The sequence below is a fragment of the Chrysemys picta genome, chromosome 18 (assembly GCF_011386835.1).
Source record: "Chrysemys picta bellii isolate R12L10 chromosome 18, ASM1138683v2, whole genome shotgun sequence".
NCBI lineage: Eukaryota > Metazoa > Chordata > Testudines > Emydidae > Chrysemys > Chrysemys picta.
The window spans coordinates 16,928,270-16,942,467 of record NC_088808.1 but is presented as its reverse complement, the minus strand read 5'-3'; the positions used below and the strand labels follow the sequence as shown (position 1 = coordinate 16,942,467).

Here is a 14,198-nt window from a genome sequence, read left to right as displayed (position 1 = left end):
AGAGCTCAATTCACTTGTGTGTGGCACTAAGAGTTCAGGGGGCACATCCCATGGGTTTTAGTGCTGCATTAAGCTGAGGCACACTATGAATTCTTTCCTTGTGAAGTATGAGAGTTGTCTGTCCTTTCTGGACACACAGGGCATTGTGGCAAGACATTGGGAGATGAGAAGCACTCAAGTGGCACTAGCCTGTGTCCATCCTACAGAGTGGTTGTGTCAGTAGCTGACGAGTTGTGATCACTTGGGTTTTACCCTATACGCTAGGGTGACCAGATGTCCCGATTTTATAGGGACAGTCTGGATTTTGGGGTCTGTTTCTTATATAGGCTCCTATTACCCCCCCCACTCCCATCCCGATTTTTCACATTTGCTGTCTGGTCACCCTACTATATGCCCTGATGGGCTGCACAACTTGTGTTGAAGGATTTTGTGCGTGGATAGGACAACTCTCCTGTCATAACTCCAGTTAACCTTGCAGTGAAGAGAAGCCCATTGAGAGAGCTCCCACAGCAGCAGCTGCCCCAGAGACACACCCTTTGCGGGGGATCCCCTCTGTGGATCAAGTTGGGGCTGTATTTTCTTTCTGCCCTGATCTCCACTGGGCTGCTGTGGGCACAATACATATCCGTCTGGCCCTGCCTCCAGCTGATTCACTCCCCATCTCATCTGTTCCCCCTTGAAATTTCCAGGATGAGTAGAGCACCCTCTGCAGGACCTAGGAGGAAGGAAGAAAGACTGCCATGGAGGGCTTAAGTGGGACTGCTTAGGCGTGTGCTGGCTCCTTGCACAAGGATGAATTTCACCCATGGTGCACAGGGAGCATACTGGAGGCAGAGCTATTTGTGCTGTCTACTGAGGACAATTTAATTCCATGTATTGCCACCTGCTCTTAATACACCTCAGATGCCTCATTAAATAAATCATTGAAGTATGTAGGTAAATAAGAATAAACAAGGTTAATTATATCACACAAAAGCCACTTTTTACGCACTATTCTTTCCTTTTTGTGTCTATCCAGCAATAAGAATCATGTGCAAACCCCTCCCAGCTTGTCTGGGTTTCCTTTTGTGCTTGTAGTACTATGGTAATTAAGTCAACGCGGAATAACACCACTAATTGCTTCCATTTCTTTTCTGAAACTCAGCCTAATTTGAGATCTTTTTTCGAGGAAGATTAAATAAACATGTCCCCAGCTCAGCAGGGAGAAAAAAAGCCCACTCAGCCCAGACTGAAATAAAAATTAATTGTAATGCACAAAGCAGGACTAGAGATGTGCTCACATCAAGAAACTCTTTCTCACCTTATAATAGGATGACCTGTTACAGGTGCAACATCAAGGGAAACAAGCTCTGAGGGATCTCAGTTCCACAGGGAGAGCGATCAGAGCTGTGACATATGCCAGCTAGTGCTGAAGTAGTTAAAGAGCCACTGATACCTCACTGGTAGCATTTTAATCCTGCTTTTATTTTCTTTGAACCTAGGCTCTATCTTGCCATCCTTATGAGAAAATTCTCATTAGCTTCAAAGGGACTATTAGTATGAGTTGCAGAATCAGGTCAGAGGTTCACAATCTGTAGCCTGTGGCTCACCAGAGAGCCACAGAACTCTTCCTGCTAGCCCACAGAATGAAAAATTTTTGAGAACCAACCTGTATAGAGACTGGGGTGTGGGAACAAGAGATGGTTGGTGAGAGGTCCATGAATGGTCTACAAAATTAAAAGGCAGGAGAACCCCATCTTATATACTTTCATTCTTCCTCAAATTCTTCTTGCACTTTTAACTGGCTAATATATACTTAATCTCCAAACCTAAAGGGGTGAAATGTTATGCATCTTCCCACAGTTGCTGCATTTCAGCAAGGGGTGAAGTGATCCCTGTGCAAGGTTTGTACATCAGCTCATGAAGAATTTTGCAATCCATCACTATATAAATAGATCATTAAAAATATAAAGAATGGCATGAGCTTTTGCAACACCCACACACCCTGGTCCTCAGCAGGCAGGATCAAACTTGGGACCTCTGGAGCTTAGTGTATGAGCCTCTACCACATGAGCAAAAAACCACCAGGCTGTTAGCTAAGGCTGGAGAGCTGACTCATTTTCTCTCTCTAAGTGGTCTCAGTGCCACTAGATGGGCCAGAACACCACCCCCAAGAGGTGTGTGGGTTACACTTTGCTAACTCAAAGTAAAAAGTAGATCACATTTTGAGTGTACCAGACTTCAGAGTTTTCCTGTAAAGTTTCTGCAACAATGCTGCATGCCTCCATACTGTCTTGTAAATATTATTTCACATAAACGTAAATCAGTTATCCTCAGTCATTTTTTTCATGCTGTTTGGCACAACCCTGAGCCTAGAAACTTTTTTAAAATGAAAGCTTAGATTCTCACAGCATCCCATGACTCTGGCTACCGTGGCACTAATCACGTGTCTATTGTATCTTTGCCTTAATCTGGCCTGTGCAAGGATGTATCACTGCTGGTGGGGAGCTGAACTTGAGGAGTCCAGTTGAACCCATGTGATCACATTTTGAACATCTGCACAATCTGCTATGAGTCTAATCTCATTCTGGTATCTTGAGTGGGCAGAGCTTGGTGTGGCAGAACTTGATGGGACCACCACTGTTCCCACCTCCTGCAATTCAAATCCGGAGCTTGTATAACTCTGGTGAAGGCAGTGGAGTTACAGCAGTGTGGAACTTGGCCAGCTTTGTAAGGATGTTTATTTTCAGATATGCAGTACTATTATTTTTACACATGGTGGTGCTGCAACACATTTTTGGTCCCAGGTTAAAAGTACACTGACAACCTTAGTCTATAAGGTGCCACAGGACTCTTTGCTTTTTACAGATCCAGACTAACACGGCTACCCCTCTGATACTGACAACCACAGCAATCGATAGCCTAAAAGAACTGAATATTTTGATAGCTGTATGTCAGTTTTCAATAGTGCCCTCTGACATGCAGCCATATGCTTTCTTACACCTTCCACGTACTTTTACAAGTAAGGTAATTATGTTCTTTGTGCGCTATTAAGGGGCTTGTTCATTATAATGTAAATTTGAAATGGCACTCTTTCTGATAGATTCTAGGACAGCCCATTTTGTACATTTGCAATGGTAAGATTAAAAATTACAGAGCTAATTAGCTATGGCTAAAAAAAATTTCAGGAGTTTCCAGAAATGAAGTTCACCATGGCTTAGATAAGACAAAAGGAGGACAAAAATGGGGCTCTATTAGATCCCTGTTTTAAACTGGTAACAGTATGATTTGTGGATAAATGGAAAGTGCATAGGTGCGTTACACAAGAAAACTCAGAGATGTGCTGCTTGTTCGAGCAGTACTTCACCAAAACAGTACTGCCAACCTCAAGCATTCAAAAATCATGAGTCAGGGCCCCCTAAAACCACAAGTGGCAAAAATCTTCAGATTTTTAAAAATAAATAATAGTGCTGAGGTTCTTTTCATTTACTTTTCAGTTTCTGAGCCTTGCTTCATGTTTTCAAGCTTTCCTCTGCAAGCACGAGGATTAGAAATTTCCTTTTTTTAAAATGACGTCTGAGAGCCAATTGATTCCAGGAGCTGGGGCTTTCCAAAAAAGCACATATATTGCGAGACTTGTGATAAAATCTTGAGAGTTGGCAACACTGCATAGGAGCACATCCTGGTTGAGAGGATCAGGGGGAGGTCCACATGGGTCACATTTATATCTAGTGTAACTGCACTGATTTCAGTGGCATCACCATCTTATGTCACCCTGGCAACATAGTGTCAGAGTATTGCATTGAGGTGCTGCAATATTGCCGTGGTGTCGCTGGGGCTTGTCATTGCAGATGTCAACGCGAAGGTGGCTTCATGGCATGTTGCTTGGAGTAACTGTGTGTCCACCATGGCATCACGTTGCATGTCACCATGGTGGTGCCACAACCAGCTGCCGAGTGCCACTCTGTGTGGCACCTCCTGTGTGCGGCTGCGTGTGTCAGCATGCTGCACCCTTGGCAGTGTAACATGACAGCCAGACAGCCTGCCTGGGAAGCTGCCTGAGCTCAGCACTCAGACTCCCCCGGGGTGCTAGGCGCTGAGGCTGCAGCAGGTCCAGGCCCACTACAAGAGCCAGCCTGCCTCGCCCCCAGAGGCAGCAGGCCTTGTTTACCTCCCAGCCTGCCTCGCCCCGCCCACTCCCTCCCGGAGACTCCAAATCACGTGATCCTCAGCCGGCGCTTCTTGCGGCCCTCTCCAGAATCACGAGACCGCTCTGGAGCCGCATCGCTCCCGCTTGAGATAGCTCCGCGCCACTCCGGCGCGGGGCATCCCAAGCCTGGAACGCGGACCGCCGAGAGACAGAGGCCGCTCAGAGGAAACAGCGAGGACGGGGCGCGGGCAGGCGGCGGCGTATCGCGCAGACGGGGCTGGTCCCGCGCACTACTTTCTTCAGCGGAGGGATTCGAGGAGTCGCTGGTTGGACTGGAGGTGGAGAGGGGAGGAGGGAGGCAGGGCCAAGATGGCGGCGCCCTGTGGGCTAGAGGAGCCCCGAGTGGTAAACAGCTGAGTTGGAGAGAAGGAGGGGTGAGTATCCCGGACCCCCACGTATGAGGGAGATGGGGAAGAGTGAGAGAGAGAAAGGAGGGGGAGAGGATAGAAAGAAAAGGGCGTCGGGGAAACCAGGAGTGAGGAGGGGGAGTAAGAGGAGGAGGGAATAGATGGGGGAGGGGGAAGAAGGGGATGGGAGATGTTAGGAGTGAGGAGGGGGAGTGAAGAGAAGAGGGAATAGATGGGGGAGAGGAGGGGAAAGAAGGCGATGGGAGATTTAGGAGTGAGGAGGGGGAGTGAGGAGAAGAGGGAATAGATGGGGGAGAGGGAAGAAGGGGATGGGAGATTTAGGAGGGGGAGTGAGGAGAAGAGGGAATAGATGGGGGAGAGGGAAGAAGGGGATGGGAGATTTAGGAGTGAGGAGGGGGAGTGAGGAGAAGAGGGAATAGATGGGGGAGAGGAGATGAGGAGAGGGAAGAAGGGGATGGGAGATTTAGGAATGGGGAGGGAAGAGAAGAGGGAATAGATGGGGGAGAGGAGATGAGGGGGAAGAAGGGGATGGGAGATTTAGGAATGAGGAGGGGGAGTGAGGAGAAGAGAGGGAATAGATGGAGGAGAGGGAAAAGGAGGAGGAGAGGGAGGAAAGAAGCTGTGAGAGGGGAAAGAGAGAGGCTGAATAATGTGTAAACCTTCCCCCCCCCCAGTTGTTTGTGTCCCCCAGTTAAACCTGGTCTTTGTCAGCAGCTCCCCCATATGACTCTGCCCAGACATAGCTCCTCTGGGCATCTCCTTTAAGATGGTTTCTCTCTTTATTTTATTTTAATAATCTGGTGCATTGACTGTGGAAGCAGACTCTGCACCTTCCTTTCAAATGCTGAGTGTCAATTTCCAGACCTGACCCCAAGGTCTCTCTCTCATTTGCAAGGGGGATGCGTTTATTTGAAATTAATTTTAAAGCAGTTTTTAAAAGTCTCTCCCTCTGGTGATAAAGGATTTTCTCTTTCTCTTTTGGAACGGCAGTTGTGTCAAGTCAATGGAAAAATTGCTTGGATACTATTAACTTTTTTTAAAAATTACATTTTTGCTTGAAAATATTTTGTTAGTGTTACAAGTAACATCTGAAAGGACTATATATAAGAGGGCAGAGACACACATTATTTTTTTCTTTCTGTCTTTGTTTACTTTGTATGTAATTTGTACTGGGGAAGCAGAGTAATACAGTCAGTCTCTTTCTCTTACTGTTTGTGAGAGTCTCATACAAGTCAACAAGGGAGAGAAACACAGGTCTGTAAGGAGCATGTGGCTCTGAAATCACACAAATTGGTAGGGAGACTTGGGAGCAGCTGTAGCATCTAAAACCACTTCTCACTCTTGAAATTGGATGCTGAGCGCCTCCTAGTAGATGCTAGAATTGAAGATTTTCAGGATGCCATAGGATCAGACTGACAATTGTTATAACTTATCTTCTGTACAAGTCACTGTAAGCTTGTCAAAATGGAAGTGGTATTATAGTGACAATGTTAGATCAAATAACTCTTTTCAATTAGTTTGTTACTAACAATATTTTAGACATTTGAAAACAAAGAACTAAAAATTAGATCTTCCACAGTGTATGCAGTTTGTTCTTCTTTTTGTTGTGATAAGTAAGAATACACACTTTTTTTTTTGTTGTACACTAGTACAAGGCTCAGGTGTTGCATTGTAAACACTGCAGGGTAATGTTTAAATGCACACTAAAATCATTAATTAAAAAAATCTTTAAAAGAGATATATTTAGTTTTGTAACTTTTTAAACAAAACCTGCTTTCTCAATGAAGTTGTGTGGATCTCCTTGGTGGTTCAAACTAAAATATGATGGTTACACCATCTGATTTAGATAAGGTAAAATCACTTAAATTAAAGCAAATCTTAATTCTGTCTTTTTTTGACAAGGTGTCTTACACTTGAGTATAAAAACTCAGGGTTATATTGACTAAAACTATTTTGTTCTTTGTTAAAGGGCTTTAATTTGAGGTTTGTTGTCCAACTACAGATATTTTGGGTTTAATAAACAATCTTTTGGTTTCTATAGTGACTTCTGGATTAAAAACATACATATGTGATCTAGAATTTATGCTGATTAGTAGGATGCTGGTTTTTTTTTTTAATCTAACCCCAGCAGTCTTACACTATCAAAGATCTCGTTTACCTCATGTTGCAAGTGGAGTATCTGATCACTGACACTGGTCTTTACAGGAACTGAATGTTCTGCCATACAAAACAATAAGAAAATATGCCTTCAACAATGACAAGTCAGCAAGTCAAATGAGTAAACAAAACATCCTCTAATGGTGTCCTTGGGGGACTGTGGGATTTGTATGGTATGTAGCAGCCAGGTGTATGGTTTTTTTTAAAGGGGTATTATAATGGCTTAGGATAGAATTCACAATGTAGTGGCCACAAACTAGGTCATTTAGTTTAATATAGTCAGTGGGATTACCGGAACCAGAACAGCTGCATTTAGAAAGGCAAATGTTTGCCTTCAGTATGCCTTGTGCATCTGCACTGTTTTCTTTCTTACTCTCTGGGTTGCATGTTAAGGTATCCAGTATTTTCCTTAATTTCTATGGGAGTTAAAATGCTTAGTCTAACCAGACCAGTCTTGCACTATATTCAAGAGCCGCATAATTGCAGCCCAGTTCAGTGAACATTTGCCAAGAGTACTATTGTTGATAGAAATTTGTTCTCAAGATTTAGGAGAGGCTTGATGCTCATATATCGCTGTGGAGTGTAGAGCCCTTCCCTTGCCTGTTAGCTTACCTAAGAGATCTGACTACTATTTTTATTGAACAGTAAATACCTTTAGTCAAATGGATCACTCTGTTCTTCTTTTTCAGAGTAGCAGCCGTGTTAGTCTGTATCCGAAGAAGTGGGCTGTAGTCCACGAAAGCTTATGCTCTAATAAATTTGTTAGTCTCTAAGGTGCCACAAGTCCTTCTGTTCTTTTTATTACTAATCTGTTTTGAGTCTTGTAAGCAGAGCTAAAATAAAAAATTCTTTCAGGTTAGTAATGGCTTATTAGCAATAAGTCCATGGCTTCTATCAAAGGGCCAAAGAGTATCAGCCCTACCAAGCTTCATTCTCCCCCCTCCCCTTTCCTGATGTGCTTTTTAACTTTCTTCTGTCGGGTATTTGTAGGGAAGCAATTAGCATAGTATCTTGGCACAAAACACAATTTCAAGAGAAGCATAAAAAACACTGAATTGGACTCTGCTCTTACCATCCTAGGATTTGTCTGTTTAACCTTGATTTTTTTTTTCCCTTCCTTTCGGTTAAGGGTAACCTTCTGCAAAAAGGTAGATGAAAATGGACAGGCTAGGCAACTATGATTTTTAGCTCAGCAGTTAGTAACTAGGTTTAGAATTGGCAGCTTACATTGGACTTGGAAGTGAACAGGGCAGAGGAGATGTGTGATGTGTTACTAGTGGCTAAATCTATTGAAATGCAGGCTGCCATATATTAGAACATGCTGGAGTTATTGTTTGTACTGTTGTAATCCCAGCTACATAGTGGTGTTGGTTAAGACTAGACAAATGTGTACATCATAGTTGCTAGGTCTGAGAGGAAACAGTTGCTAAGTCTGGCAGTGGAAGGACATTTCTTGCTACTTTCTGCAGCCAGAGAGAAAAGATTAACTTTGTATAGCCTTAGGGTAATTACTGTTTTGACAATTGGAGAGCAGGTGTATTTTGTCGAGAGTGCGGTCAGTGCTTTGTTAGCTGTTCAGTGTTTCCCTCTCCATACAAGCATTACTCTCTTCTGAGTTGAGAGTTACTGTTTTTCATTGTCACTTATTTAATCCATTACCTTTGTGGTGGTGGTGATCGTCTTACCTGAGAAGGAAGTGTACAACTGGGCACTGTTGGCATATTTGATGGCAGTAGAGCCCATGGCGACACATAGGCTCTCTCAGAAGTCTTGTATCTCAAGTGAGAGGAGACACGATTGATCCTTTCAGGACTGTATGTGAGGACTCCTGAGGATGAGGAGCAACTGCTTATCAATGTCTGAATTCTCATTGAAAGGAATGATTACACCACCATTCACTCCTACTATGTCCAGTAATGCTGGTTAACCAGCATCTTGAGGTGTCTCCCTAAAATACTAGTTCGGTGGAGTAGTATGAGCCTTAAGATTTGTATTACCATAGCCACGTCTATTTCCTGATTGTGAAGAGTCCAGGATGTTAGTGGAGGTCATGTGCTGTTGAAGCGTATCTGTGTTTGGTAACTTAAAACATTTCCTCTCACTTATGGGGTGCATCTTGAAACAATTTGTTAGCCTCGCCTCTTCTCCCTCCCTCCCCTGCCAAACTTAAAATCATTGCAAGTGGGGTGAAATACTGATGTCAGCAATGGAAAAAGTGCCTCACTTGCTATAGTAATAGATTTAGACAAGTGGTAATACCTTTATGGAAGGAATGTGTTCCTTTCTTCTGATTGGGATAAAAGTTCACAACAGAAGGCAATATTCTCTTGACAAAAATGTGTGTGGAAGTCCTATACCTGTGAGATCCCATTATCTCTTTCACTGTGCAGATGCTTTATTTACTCTTTCCCTTCTGGCCTCAGTCTATTGTTCCTTGACTGGTTACAGTGCCTTGTAGGCAAACTGCACCTTGAAAAGAACACATCTTTTTATAGGTTCCATAATTGAGGTTTTCTGGCTTCTCTATTCTTCTCTGTGGGCCAATTCTTTAGCCCTACTGCTTTGACTCATTTAATAAGATTCTCTTTTGTGAAAGGTTTCAGAGTAGCAGCCGTGTTAGTCTGCATCCTCAAAAAGAACAGGAGTACTTGTGGCATCTTAGAGACTAACAAATTTATTAGAGCATAAGCTTTCGTGGGCTACAACCCAATGCTCTAATAAATTTGTTAGTCTCTAAGGTGCCACAAGTACTCCTGTTCTTTTGTGAAAGCTCCTGATTGTAAGATTAGGATAATTGGCTATAGCTATTTCTAATTTTTCAATGGGAGGGGATGAACTTGTGTGTGTGTGTGTGTATAAACACTTAAACAAGCTCACTTTTTCTTCTTCTTTTTTTTTTAAAATACCCAACCAAGGGGTCTTGACTTTTTTCTTGTAGAAGATATTAAAATTAGCCACAAAAAAGATATAAATCATTAGAGGCTAAAATACCTAGTGATAAACTGGAGGAAAAGTTGTTGATTCACCATTTTCATCCTGCCAACTCCAAGCATTGACAGTATCTTGCTGAATTTACTGTCGCTAATGGGACTGAGAGCATGCAAATTGGAAAATAAGGAATTTTGTTTAAAGTCTTTAAAGTCTGTCTTGTGCACAATGTAAATGGGGATGAAAGAAGTGACTGTGCTTCACGTTAGGCAAGGGTCAGATGGTTTATTACTGACAATATTCCAAATCTTAGGTGGATATAATAATATCAAACAGCTATGATATTCTTCATCTGAAGATTTCTGTGTTTTACATAATAGGGTAAGTATCTGTATTCCCCACCTTACAGAAGAGAAACTCAAGTGTTGTATGTGGGTTTTTTGGAGAAGATTATACAAGTTAAATACTTTTCCAAAATTGGCTTTAAAATGGATTTAGTTATTAGAGGACAATTTGTAGCTTAGTCTTCAAGAGTGGTGCTCTAATATGAATTCCTTCATCTTACAGTGAGCATCATAGACCAGGTTCATCAGAGAGCCACAATTGACAGCTTAAGACTAATATCGACAAATAATTCAATTTAAACCCTGTGTTGGCAAAAGTATTTAATTTGCCGTAACCGTTTTTAGTTCATGGCATTGCATTGCTCTTTTCATTTAACTTCAGCAGTATATCAAATGGGGTTGCAAGATGCTGTACAGTATAAATTTGAAACTTATGTAGAATGTTTTTACAAATGTTTCAAAAACCAGCTTATTGGAGTGAAGATGGTTAGTACTTCTATAAAAATAGAGCAGTAATAGTGTACAATCCACTGGCCACTGACTGACATGTCCTTTAGGAATATTCTGCATTTACTGGCACAAGGTCACTCCAGGTTTTAATTAGTTAGGGAACCTGAGTAAATTTTTTAGATAACTACATCTCTAATAGAACAGCCATGTTCTTTACTATCATCCTCATCTTTGTCAGCCTAAAGTTTGACATTCACTTATCTACAGAACAGGTACATCACCAGCAGTGCTTCCCCACACTCCTGTCACGTGTTGTGGAACCTTATGCTTGTGAGACTTATCTGCTTTTTCTACATGGGCATTTTTCTTAATTTCCCAGTGCTACACTAACACCAATATAGCTTCACGTGCTCTAACGATAGCAAGCACACTAGTGAAGAGCTGATGTTGGTGTTTTTACCACTGTCATCTAGACCTATTCTAAGCATTTATAGAGGATGCTTTTTTTGTTTTGTTTTTTAAATGAAAGCCTGTACTCTTGTCTACAGTAGTGTTTCCACTACTGTAGGTGCACCTGCCTTGGTGGTGTGACAGAGGGAGATCTGAAGAAAAAGGACAATGTAGACAGGTCTATAGTAGAGTAAAAGAGTAGGCTAGCACTTACGCCTCTTCTGTTTTTGGCCTCGGTCTCAAAATAGGTTTCACTTGTCACTGGTTTGATGTGGATATGTGCCCTAGTAACTAGACTTAGATCACCAATTCTGTTTGTTTAGGCAACTAAACAGTTGTGAAATTATAATAACTTTACTTCACTATTGTTCTGGAATGGATTCACCAGCATCCTATGTTTGGCAGACTCCATATCCCAAAAAACAATTGAGGCATCTTGCTCTCTAACTCTATTATATAATCTTGCAGATTGTGTCCAGGGAAATCAAGGAACAGACTGCTTGCTCGTAGACAGTGTTGCTTGCAGGCAAGCAATTTTCTCCTATACTGTTCTGCCAATGTACCTCAATCCTGATGTGTAGCATGCCTGTTAAAAATGTGGATGTCTCAGGTGAAGGTTTTAACAGACAAACTTAGAGGTGTAGATATAGTCAGAGGGCAGTTTGAGACCAACCCACTAGTCAATTTGTGATCTATTCAGGGTTTGAATGCGGTTGCTAGAGTGAAAGGCCAGTGCATTAACTCTCTGAACGTAGGCTAGAGAGAGGGCTAGCTGTTTCTTTGTTTTGCTTTTTATAAAGGATTGTGTGTTTTATTCCTTTCTCTCCTTCATATCTCAGTTGCCTTCATAAAATGCAGTCCCTTTCCCAAAGGGCTCACATTTTAACTTTGGAAAGTGTCTGGCACACTCTGGATGCTCGTGTGGTCCAATCCATATAAAAATAATGAACCACCCATCTCCTTTGGAAAACACTTGAAAACAAACTGCTGATGAGAATTTGAAACAGTTGTTAATAGTCTCCTGTTAAGTATCTTCCATAGGAAGTCTTGCTATTGATCCCAGTTGGAATTGTCAGTCAGAGCCTAACAATCAGACTGTGTGAAGGGATAGCCTTTACATTTGAAACATTTGACTATTGAAGGACTCTGACAATAACACTGCTTGTTTATAAATGGACTGTGAAATTTCACTTTGACTGTCCAGCCATGACGGCTGAAAACTGAATTAGTCTTATTGCTAAGGGGAAGAACAAAATGTCTATGCTCTAGCCATCCTAGTAACATAGGTTATTGGGAACATTGTTGGATAGTTTGTTGCGAAAGATATACCTCTTGTAAATACAACTAAGTTGCCAACTTTGAACTTGCAACCATTTTCCACACTTATTTGCTTCTGTTGGGAATGCTGGACAGCTATCACTTGGTGTAATCTTGTCTTTGTTCCTACACACGAATGTGTATTTTTCCTCACTGTCCATCCTGAGAATGACAGGCGTAAACTAAAGGAGTAATGAGACTCACTGGAAGAAGAAATGCTATTTCCAGGCCAGTTAATTGGAAAACTGAAATACAGCATACGTTAACCTACATCATTTCTACTGTATAAATTGCTCTATAAGTGCTAAGAAATAACCTCTCACCTCCCCATACAAAATCAATGCCATATGCATAATAACTTTCAAAAGCACCTCTTTGGAAGGTGTTTAAATATAACTTCTCGGCTGCCACTCTACCCAGTTAAACCAAAAACCTTTTTCTTCAGGCGTCAGCAGAGGAGCCGCCAGCCCGAGCCCTAGGGAGAGTGGGGCCGGGCAATTGGGGCCGGCAGCCCGAGCCCCAGGGAAAGCGGAACCAGGCAGTTGGAACTGGCAGCCCGAGCCTGCCCCCCGTCAGCAGGGGGGCTGGCAGCCCGAACCCCAGCACTCCGCATGGGGCTGGCAGCCTGAGCCCCAGGGAGAGCGGGGCTGGGCAGTTGGGGCCGGCAGCCCGAGTCCTGCCCCCGTCAGCGGGGGAGCCGGCAGCCCGAACCCCAGTGCTCTGTGCGGGACTGGCAGCCTGAGCCCCAGGGAAAGCAGGGCCAGGCAGTAGGGGCTGGCAGCCCGAGCCCCGCCCCCGTCAGCGGGGGAGCCGGCAGCCCAAACCCCAGCCCGAGCCCCAGGAATTTGCCAAATCTCCTCTAAAGCCAGAACCACGGCTCTCCTTGTTACCACCAGCCACAACCTCACCCGAAACTAGAGGTGGGTGAAAAATACCAAGCATTTTTCACAGAAAGTTTTGAATTTTTTTTCACATTTTTCAAAATTCCCCAAGAAAATTTTACAAAAAACTGAAACGGAAAAATGGTTCATTTTCAAAAACTGTTTTCATGAAACATTTTCTGATTTTTGAAAACCAAAAATGAATTTTTATTTTTATTAAAAACCCTTTTTTTAAAACAAAAGCCAAAAAACATTTTACAGAAACATTTTTGGTCTCTAGTTTTTCTATGTTCGTTAAAAAAAGTTTCAATTAAAAATATTTTTCAGAGGTTCATAGATTCCGGGGCCCGGCAGTTGGGGCATCCATCACACTGAGGAAATTTAAACTTAAATCCCTGAAAATATTCATTTTTAGGAGGGGGTTCATGAGATTTCACAATTTAGTGAAAGGGATTCACGGGCTGTTAAAGTTTGGGAACCACAGCTCTAGGGGAATGTTTAAATCCAAAAATCTGTGTTAATTTTTTAGTTTATATTTTTTAATTTTAATAATCTTCATAGCAGGTTTTGTAAATTCATATCATTAAGCAAAAATATGAATGTGGAGGCCAACATTTTGTTGATTCTCTTGTGCCTTTAGCCTATCAAGAACCAGAAGAAGTAACCATGCAACTTTTTTGGTTGTTACTCAAACTGGGGGCTGATGTAATGCAGGAACTACAAAACTGCAGAGAAACATAACAGCAGGCTTTTTCCACTGCTTTATAACAGTGTTAATGGTAGCATATGCTAACCTCTCTGTTCTTTTTTTCTTCTTCAAATCAGTGATCATGAAAGGTGCCAGATTGACAGCACTGGAAACTGAAGTCCTACTTGTCCACAGAACAGGTACAGCATACCCAATAGCAGTTAAGTTTCCCCTGCACACTCTGTTGTTGTATTTCAATCCTGATTTTGAGGGATGACTTCTGGGGAGGGGGGAGAATAGTTCAGGACTTGTAAAATTTATCCAAAACCTACTAGCCAGAGTTAAATACAAAGGGTAGGGCGTTCACCAGTGAGTTATTGGAGTGGGGGAAAGCCTAGTGAGAAGCCAAGGCCCTTCTACCACATC

The 14,198-nt window shown here is 42.5% G+C and overlaps 1 protein-coding gene across 18 annotated transcripts in view; it reads left to right on the top strand.

The window, feature by feature from the left end:
• Positions 1 to 4,288: 4,288 nt before the first annotated feature.
• TSC1 (TSC complex subunit 1) overlaps positions 4,289 to 14,198 on the top strand; it is a 54,264-nt gene continuing 44,354 nt past the window's right edge. For 15 of the 18 annotated variants that reach the window (XM_065571946.1, XM_042854302.2, XM_042854301.2 and 12 more), the window contains exons 1-2: positions 4,425 to 4,563; positions 13,910 to 13,972. The gene's annotated coding sequence lies outside the window, so the exon portion shown is untranslated. Of the gene's footprint in view, positions 4,564 to 13,909; positions 13,973 to 14,198 lie in introns of all 18 variants that reach the window. The other 3 variants (XM_065571949.1, XM_065571940.1, XM_065571936.1) reach the window with 1 other exon arrangement.